At 39.2% G+C, this 9,490-nt stretch overlaps 1 pseudogene; it reads right to left on the bottom strand.

Annotated features, from left to right (window-relative positions):
- Positions 1-1,785: 1,785 nt before the first annotated feature.
- On the bottom strand, positions 1,786-2,876 carry LOC143668417 (high mobility group protein HMG-I/HMG-Y-like; annotated as a pseudogene).
- Positions 2,877-9,490: the final 6,614 nt, after the last annotated feature.

Raw genomic sequence — 9,490 nt, 5'->3', positions numbered from 1 at the left:
GGACTTAAGGGCAAAGACACAGACGGACATTTGCACACCAGTGTTTATAGCAGCATTATCTACAATTGCAAAGAGATGGAAACAGCCAAAATGTCCATCAACAGATGAGTGGCTAAACAAACTGTGGCGTATACCTACGATGGAATATTATGCAACTTTAAGACAGACTAAACTTATGAAGCATGTAATAACATGGATGGACCTAGAGAACATTATGCTGAGTGAGTCTAGCCCAAAACTAAAGGACAAATGCTGTATGGTCCCACTGATGTGAACCGACATTCGAGAATCAGCTTGGAATATATCATTGGTAACAGAGACCAGCAGGAGTTAGAAACAGGGTAAGATAATGGGTAATTGGAGCTGAAGGGATACAGACTGTGCAACAGGACTAGATACAAAAACTCAAAAATGGACAGCACAATAATACCTAAGTGTAATGTAACTATGTTGGAACACTGAATGAAGCTGCACCTGAAATATAGTTTTTTGTTTGTTTGTTTGTTTGTATCTTTTGTTTTTGTTTTTTTCTTTTTCCTTTTATATATATATATATTTTTTATTATTATTATTATTTTAATTCTCTTCTCTATATTAACATTCTATATCTTTTTCTGCTGTTTTGCTAGTTCTTTTCCTAAATCGATGCAAAGGTACTAAGAAATGATGATCATACATCTATGTGATGATACTGAGAATTACTGAGTGCATGCGTAGAATGGAATGATTTCTAAATGTTGTGTTAATTTCTTTTCTTTTTTTTGATTAATAAAAAAAAAATTTTTTTAAAATGTCTTTGAATTGTTTCCCTCTTTTATTATAGTCTGGAAGAAACTACCTGCAATATTCATAAATATAGTTCCTTTTTATATACCTTTCTTTGCTTACGCACTTTTCTATAAAGTATTTTTACATTTAGAAAAATTAAATGTGTATATTATACATTGGTTCAAATTTTAAAATTACAAGGTGACTGTCTTCTGTCCAAGAGATAATCAGTATTATCAACTTCATGCATTTTGCCAGAAACTTAAAAATCCATTGCCTACATGGAATATGGGGTAGTTTGTATGTTTTTAGCTCATATGTATATTTTTTCCAGAAAAGTTTTTTTTTAACTTAATTAACTGAAAATAAGAAACCAGAGGAGGGTCCCAAGCTGGGACAAACAATGCCTTCTTCCTCCTGTGACAACAAGGGGGAAAGATGGCCCCTACAGCCTCATTGTCCTCCAAGGGCCTTCTTCCTCACTGGCCTGCAGCATACTAATCCCAGGGGCAGGGACCCATCTGCTCTGTGACTGGGGTAGTTGGTAAAACACCTGCTGTACCCCAGCCCCTCTTCTCAGGGAAGAGCATTTTGGTAGAGAAGAATATGAGCAGGACAAAGGGAGGCAATGAAGGGGAACACTTGACACTGGTGGTAGCAGCATCGCAGGTGGGTGTTTAAGAATGAAACATTGAATGCAAAGCAACACAACTGTCCAGAGGTAGTTTATGAACACAGGAAAGACCGAGCCAGAACCTTGGGGGTGGGGAGGAGTAGAAGGGGTGGGAGCGGGCAAGGCTAGTTCTTTGCTGTCAGTGTCCCATATGAGGAAAGGGGAAACAGGAAAAGACAGATTTGGGCAAGTGGCCCCAGTCTACTTTAGGTGGCCATCACAGGAACCTGGCTACCTTAACCCCACCTGTGCAAAAGGTGACTCAGTATCTCTGACCCTGTAGTACAATCTAATTCCAGGGTGAGGGCGGGGTGGGCTAGAGCTGATGTGAAGAGTCCCCAACCCTCCTGCCTTCCCTTTCCCTATGGGAACTCACTGTCTGAACCACTGCAGGGCTTACATAAGGTAGGGAAGGAAGGCAGGTAGGTGTGAGCCCTACCTGGTGAAAGGGATATGGGCTGATCAGGGGCATCCTCAAAGACCCCATCCATTGGTCACCCCTGCTGCTGCCAATATGGAGCATGCTAGAATGAAATGGGGTTTAGACCATGTTCAGTGTCAGGGGAGGGCCCCTAGACCTCTTTATTGGGGTCCTTAGGGAAGAGAAGAACAGGAAAGAGGACCCTGATCCAGGAGCCCAGACAGCAATGCTTCCACCCCAAGGACATGAAGAGGAAATAGGCCCAGGGGTGGCCAAGTGGGACATTAGCCTTGTCCAGGAGGGTAAGTTTATGTGTGTGGGTGTGGGCGGAATTGGCCTCTGGGTGCAGATACCAAAGGAAAACCGCTTCCTATTCCATTCGGCCACCAGCAGTCCTACGGAGGCTGGTGTGCTCTGAAGTGTGTACTGGTGAGGTCAGGGTTAGGAGTGCAGTGCTCGCGGGATGGGGCAGAGGCAGTGGGCATGGACCAAGGCTCTTCAGTCTCAAGGCTGCTGCTCCTGAAGAGAGACAGCAGGCAGAATGGCCATTGTCCTTCTCCGAGGACTCCTGTGAGATGTCCTCATCTTCCTTCTCCAGGTTTTTGGGCCTTTTCCTCAGTTTCCTCTCTGGAGTTGTGATGGTTTTCCATGGATTTTTTTCCCCCTTTGGGGGCAAAACACGCATGTTTTCACTCTCCTTTGGGTTGGTTTCTGAGCTCTCTTTGGTGTTGACTGTCGCTTACCTGTGCGGTCCTTTTCCTGCTTGCAAGTCAAGGGCTGGCTGGACTTGGGGCACGATTTGCTCATCTTCCCTTTGCTGCAGAGCAGATGGAGGAGCAGTGAGCTGGGTGCACCAGCTCCATCACCAACCTGGGGTGCGCATTTGGAGCTGCCGAGACGGAAGCACTGGGTACAGAGGACAAGCCTGGCTCTGCTGTCTCCCCTGGTAGCAAATACAGATGCCTTCTTGAAGCTGCCCCAGGACCTGAAGTAGCCCTGGCTATAAGAGCAGGCATCCCCGGCTCAAAGGAGCTTAAAAAGTGTAAGATATTTTTGAGTAATGTCACCCTATTTGTCAAATGTTATTGAATTTTTTTCTCATTAATAAGATTTGTAGTAGTAGTATTATATATATATATTTTAAATCTGGATTATTTTATTCCTTACCATATTTATATTAAAGTAATACATGAAAAAATTCAATTGTAGAAAATGGGTTTAATTGCACAAGCTGTCCCATATTTCAAATTTTCTAGTCTAATGTAATAAAGCCAATGACTTTTTTTAACTCCTTTTTTTTTGCATGGGCAGGCACTGGAAATCAAACCCAAGTCTCTGGCATTGCAGGTGAGAAAATTTGCCACTGAGCCACCACTGCAATGACTTTTTAATCAAACATTTGGCTTTCATCATTTCCCTAACTCTACTAGATAATTTTATTAATCTACTATTCTTTATTTTTCTTTTTCAATTTAAAAACTGTCAGTTGGTTTCCTTCGATGTCATTTGAGGGTGCAGCATAACCAGTAATAATGGACTCCACCTTCTCCAATTTTTGATAATTACTTTTTATGTTTACATATTTAGGAAATATAAAATATATATATATAAATATTTAAAAATATATAAAAATATAAAAAATAGTTCAACTCATCCACTTTCAAAATTTGTCTTAATCATTTCCTATTTGAACTGATAACTTCCCTCACTTATTTATCCTTCTGCCTTGATCATAGGATTTTCCCTTTGTTTTCAGGATTGATAATGTTAAAATTCTCTCTGAATACTTTGAATTAAATGTTGAAAAACATAGGTCATTAGCACAACCTTAGTACTATTGATCACACAAAAAACAGAGAACCATGCTACAAATCTTTGGGACATTTGAAAAGAATATACCTAGAACCAAAGACATATTAATTATTCTTTTTGCATCCCATTGTTTTCTCAAAAACTCAGTAGTGATTGGTTATCTTCACATCTAACTTGCAACTTTCTTTCTGCTTTATTTCCTTTCTTCTCTCACTTTGCCCTTCTTCTCTCCTCTTTTTCCTTGCATTTCTCCCTCCCTCTCCTTTTCTTTAATTAAAAACTTTTATCTCTTTCTCCTCCTCCTTCTTCTTTGATCTTCCTTAATTTTCAACTTCCTCACTTCTTAAGTTAGGATTATATATGCTTTCTTAAATATTACCAAAATTACTTGGATGGGACTTTTCCTTTTTTATTTTATTTTTTCAGTTTTCTTGTACTCCAATAAATATTGCTCTGATTTGTGTTATCATCTCATGTATATCCAAAATTTATATTAATAGCTCATGTATGTCTGTCAACCTGGAATTATAGCTCAGAATAATACATCAGTGGTAAAGGTTATGGGATTTCATACATCAAAAAATGTTTTTTTACCCTTATACTTGATTTTTGATTAGTGTTTTAGTTACCTAGACTGTTCAAAGCAAATACCATGACATGGATTAGGTTGAACAATGAGAATTTGTTCACTCATGGTTTTGAGGCCTGGAAAATGTCAGAATTGAGACACTGTTAAGGTGGCACTTTCTTCCTCAAGACTGGTTGTGAGGGACCCTTCACTTCTCTGCCACATGGTGAGACATGGTAGCATCTGCTGGTTTCTCCCTTCTCTTCTAGGTTTTGTTGAATTCAGCTTTTTGCCTCCATGGCTTTCTCTCTCTTTGTTTGAACTTCAATTAATTTACATAGGACCTCAGTAAAAGAATTAAGAACCATTCTGAATGATGTGATTCACACCTTAACTGAAGTAGCCTCTTCTAACGTCCTACTTAAAACAATGTATTTACACCCAAAATAGTGGATTATATTTAAGAATATGTTTTCCTGGGGTTATAAAGCCTCAAGCTACAAGGGCTGGGTATAGAGTTTTAGATACAGATCATTTTCCTTTAAAAGTTTCGTATGATTTCCCCAGGATAATCTTGTGGCTGTGATTCAAATTTAGATGCCTGTCCAATATCTACTAATTTGCAGTTGCCATTTTTTTTCTCTCTAGAAGCTCCTGTGATCTTTTATTTACACTAACAGTTCTCTGTTTTCAAGATTCTTTTCTCCTCTGATATTCAATTATTTCATGTGGCAGCAAATATCTTCTTACATGTTTATGGAGGATTCTATATAGACATACAACAGGCTGAGTGGCTACAAAAAGGAATGAATTTGTGAAATGCAACTAGGTGAATGGATCTTAAGTACATAATGTAGAAAAAATGTCAGAAATAAAAGAAAAATATTATGATGCCTCACTCATATCGATTAACTATAATGTACAAACTCAGAGAATTGAAGTCAAGAGCATGGTTATTAGTTGGGTCCTATTATAAAGGTTCCTAGATTGTAAGCTCTTACAGCAGTAACATATATTTAGGAATTGTAAATTATATTTCTGAGTTCTGAGATAATGAGCTATTTGTATATAGTATGGTCATTCCTTGAACTTTGGGTATTTATGTGAAACTGGAACTCGGAGTTAGAGTACTGAAGTTATGAAAGTCAGCATTACCCCATTCAGCAGCAGTTTAAAAAGTGATCAGACTTTGTCTAGAGATATGAATAAAGCTGATATGTTTAGGACTTAGATAAATCAGAAACTGGGGAAAGGATGATATGGACCATATTTTCAAACTTCAACCTCTGTGCTAGAACACAACGAGAGATGTTTATTTGGTATAAAATTTATATTTGGGGTAGCACATTATCTAATTTAACTTATATGGTCAGTTTGCTTGAATACCATCATTACATGGAATCTTGAATAGGGAATGAGATCTTGTTGGTTTGTACAAGCTAGTAGGACTGGGGAGAAAGGAGGAAATATTCAACTTCTCCATCTGGAGAATTCTTGGTATTCTCACAAATGGTGGGAACAACCAATTCAATAGGCTGAGACTTCAATTTTGGCAATTACCCCTATGAACTTATTCCTGAAAAGGAGAAGCTAAGCCTAGTGATAATTATGCTTAAGAATCACCCCCAGAGAATGTCTTTTGTTGTCCAGATGTGGCCTCTTTCTCTATGCCAACTTGGCAGGTGAACTCACTGCCCTCCCCTATGTGGAGCATGACTCCCAGGGGCATAAATCTCCTTGGCAACATGGGACTTGACTCCCAAGGATGAGCTTGGACCATACATCATGGGAATGAGAAAGCTTTCTTGACAAAAGGGGGAGGAAAGAGAAGTGAGGTCAAATACATACTCAGTGGCTGAGAGATTTCAGAGTAGAGAGGTTATCCTTGAGGTTGTTCTTACACATTATATAGATCCTTTTTAGTTTGTGATGTATTGGCATGGCTAGTGGGAAGTACCTGAAGATGTTGAACTGTGTTCCAGTGGCCTCGATTCTTGAAGAAGACTGTGTAACTATATAGCTTTTGCAATGTGACTGTGTGATTGTGAAAAAATTGTGTCTGATGCTCCTTTTACAAGGAAGTGAGTAAAACAATAATAAAGATAATAAGTAAATAATAGGGTAAAATTGAGTAGATTTAAATACTGTGGGTCAATGAGAGGAAAGTAAGAGGAATAGGATGTATGTGTCCTTTTTCTTCTTTTTATTTCTTTTTCAGGACTGATACAAATGTTCTAAAAATGATCATGATGAAGAATATTGTGAGCCATTGAGCATCTAATGTAGTTGATATTTCTCAATAAAAATTTTTTTATAAAACAGCACTGGGGGGACTTTGAGGCCAAGATGGCAGCTGAACAATGTGCGCATTTTAGTTCATCCTCCAGAACAACTACTAAATAACCAGAAACAGTACCGAACAGCTCCTGGGGCCACGTCAGTGACCAGACACACAATGTACCCCAGTCTGGACCAGCTGGACTGGCTGCGAGCCTCCCCAGAACTGTGAGCTCCCCAAGACGCAGCAGCCGGCGCCCCTCCTCCACAGGCTGCTTCCTAGAGGGGAAAGGAAAGAGACTTCACCAGCAGCAGGGGCTGAGCCCAGTCAAATGCCAATTATGACATTAATTAACAAATTCTGACTACTATAAACAGGCCCCCAGCTCACGTGAACCTGGTCAAAGTGGAGGTCGCTCATTTTTGCCATGGTGCCAAGGGGGCAGGGATGATGGAAAAAGGAAAAAAAAGAAGGAAACAGAGGTTTTTGTGGCTGTGTTTCTACAAAGGCTTGACTGCCTTTAGATATAGTGGGAGGGCTCCTCAAGCTGCAACTGCCCCAGTCATAGGCAGAAACAAACTCATTTGAGGGCTTCTCTGGAGACTGTGCCTTACCCAGGGGAGGGGTGAAGCCCAACTCAGGTAGAATCCCTCTCTCAAGGAATTCAGACATCAGGGCTTGGTAATTTGAAGCCATTAGAACCAGCCTGCAACCTCTCCTCAGTCTCCACGATGCCCCCAGCCAAAGTTAAAGGTACCGCATCATCTTATGCTGGTGGGACCTGCAGACAAGCATTACATGGTGGGCAGGATAAGAAAAATAGAGTCCAGAGACTTCACAGGAAAGTCTTTCAACTTGCTGGGTCTCACCCTTGGGGAAAACTGATGCAGGTGACTCTTTCCTCCTTATAGGAGACCAGTTTGTCTGGGAAAATGTAGACTGTCCGGCTGCAGTCTATAATACCTAAGTAGACCCTCCTAAGTGTGGGGGGAAAAAGGCACCATACAAGCAGGGCAAGAAACAAGAAAACAAGAACTGAAAAATTTTCCTCTGTTAAACAAAACCTAAGCTAGAGGTCCAGATAAAGCTGAATTGAATGTCAAAGAACAGATAGACAGCAAATTCATCCAGCAAGAAAACCCTAGGCAAAAGAAGTGAAAGCAAATTCCAGAATAGACTACTTAAGATAATGTAATGCCTAGACACCAGCAAAAAATAACAAATCACACTAGGAAAATTGAAGATATGGCCCAGTCAAAGGAACAAACCAACAATTCAAATGAGATACAGGAGCTGAAACATTTAATTCAGAATATATGAACAGACATGAAAAACCTCATCAAGAACCAAATCAATGAACTGAGGGAGGATATAAAGAAGGCAAGGAATGAACAAAAAGAAGAAATTGAAAGTCTGAAAAAACAAATCACAGAACTTATGGGAATGAAAGGCACAGTAGAAGAGATGAAAAAAAAAGAATGGAAACCTACAATGGTAGATTTCAAGAAACAGAACATAGGATTTCTGAACTGGATGATGGAACATCTGAAATCCAGCAAGAAAAATAAAATATAGGGAAAAATGGAAAAATATGAGCAGGGACTCAGGGAACTGAAAGACAATATGAAGCACACAAATATACATGTTGTGGGTGTCTCAGAAGGAAAAGAGAGGGGGAAAGGAGGAGAAAAACTAATGGAAGAAATTATCACTGAAAATTTCCCAACTTAAAATTACAGATCCAAGAAGTGCAGCATGCCCCAAAGAGAACAAATCCAAACAGACATTCTCCAAGACACTTACTAATCACAATGTCAGAGGTCAAAGAGAAAGAGAGAATCTTGAAAGCAGCAAGAGAACAGCAATCCATCACTTACAAGGAGAGCCCGATAAGACTATCTGTAGATTTCTCACCAGAAACCATGGAGGCAAGAAGACAGTGGGATGATATATTTAAACTACTAAAAGAGAAAAACTGCCAACCAAGAATTCTATATCCAGCAAAATTGTCCTTCAAAAATGAGGGAGAAATTAAAACATTTTCAGGCAAAATATCCCTGAGAGAATTTGTGACCAAGAGACCAGCTCTGCAAGAAATACTAAAGGGAGCACTAGAGACAGATACAAAAAGACAGAAGAGAGAGGTGTGGAGAAGAGTGTAGAAAGGAAGACTATGACTAAAGGTAAAAAGAAGGAAAATTAGATATGACAGATAAAATCCAAAAGGCAAAATGGTAGAAGAAAGTACTACCTGTGCAGTAATAACACTTGATGTTAATGGATTAAATTCCCCAATCAAAAGACATAGACTGGCAGAACGGATTAAAAAACAGGATCCATCTATATGCTGTCTCTACTCAAAGGACAGGAGAGCAAGGACACAAATGGACATTTACACACCAATGTTTATAGCAACATTATTTACAATTACCAAGAGATGGAAACAGCTAAAATGTCCATCAATGGACGGGTGGCTAAACAAACTGTGGCATATACATATGATGGAATATTATGCAGCTATAAGACAGAATAAAGTTATGAAGTATGTAACAACATGGATGGACCTTAAGGACATTATGCTGAGTGAGATTAGCCAAAAACAAAAAGACAAACACTGTATGGTCTCACTGATATGAACTGACATTAGTGAATAAACTTGGAATATTTCGTTGGTAACAGAGACCATCAGGACATAGAAATAGGGTAAGATATTGGGTAACTAGAGCTGAAGGGATACAGATTGTGCAACAGGACTGAATATAAAAACTCAGAAATGGACAGCACAACACTACCTAACTGTAATACAATTATGTTATAGCACTGAATGAAGCTGAATGTGAGAATGATAGAGGGAGGAGGGCTGGGGGCATAAATGAAATCAGAAAGAAAGATAGACATTAAAGATTGAGATGGTATAATCTAGGAATGCCTAGAGTGTATAATGATAAAGACAAAAAGTACAAATTTTAA

This window comes from Tamandua tetradactyla, chromosome 24 (assembly GCF_023851605.1).
Source record: "Tamandua tetradactyla isolate mTamTet1 chromosome 24, mTamTet1.pri, whole genome shotgun sequence".
In the NCBI taxonomy this organism is placed as follows: domain Eukaryota; kingdom Metazoa; phylum Chordata; class Mammalia; order Pilosa; family Myrmecophagidae; genus Tamandua; species Tamandua tetradactyla.
Note: the sequence above shows the minus strand (reverse complement) of the source record. Positions and strands in the feature narration are given on the sequence as shown.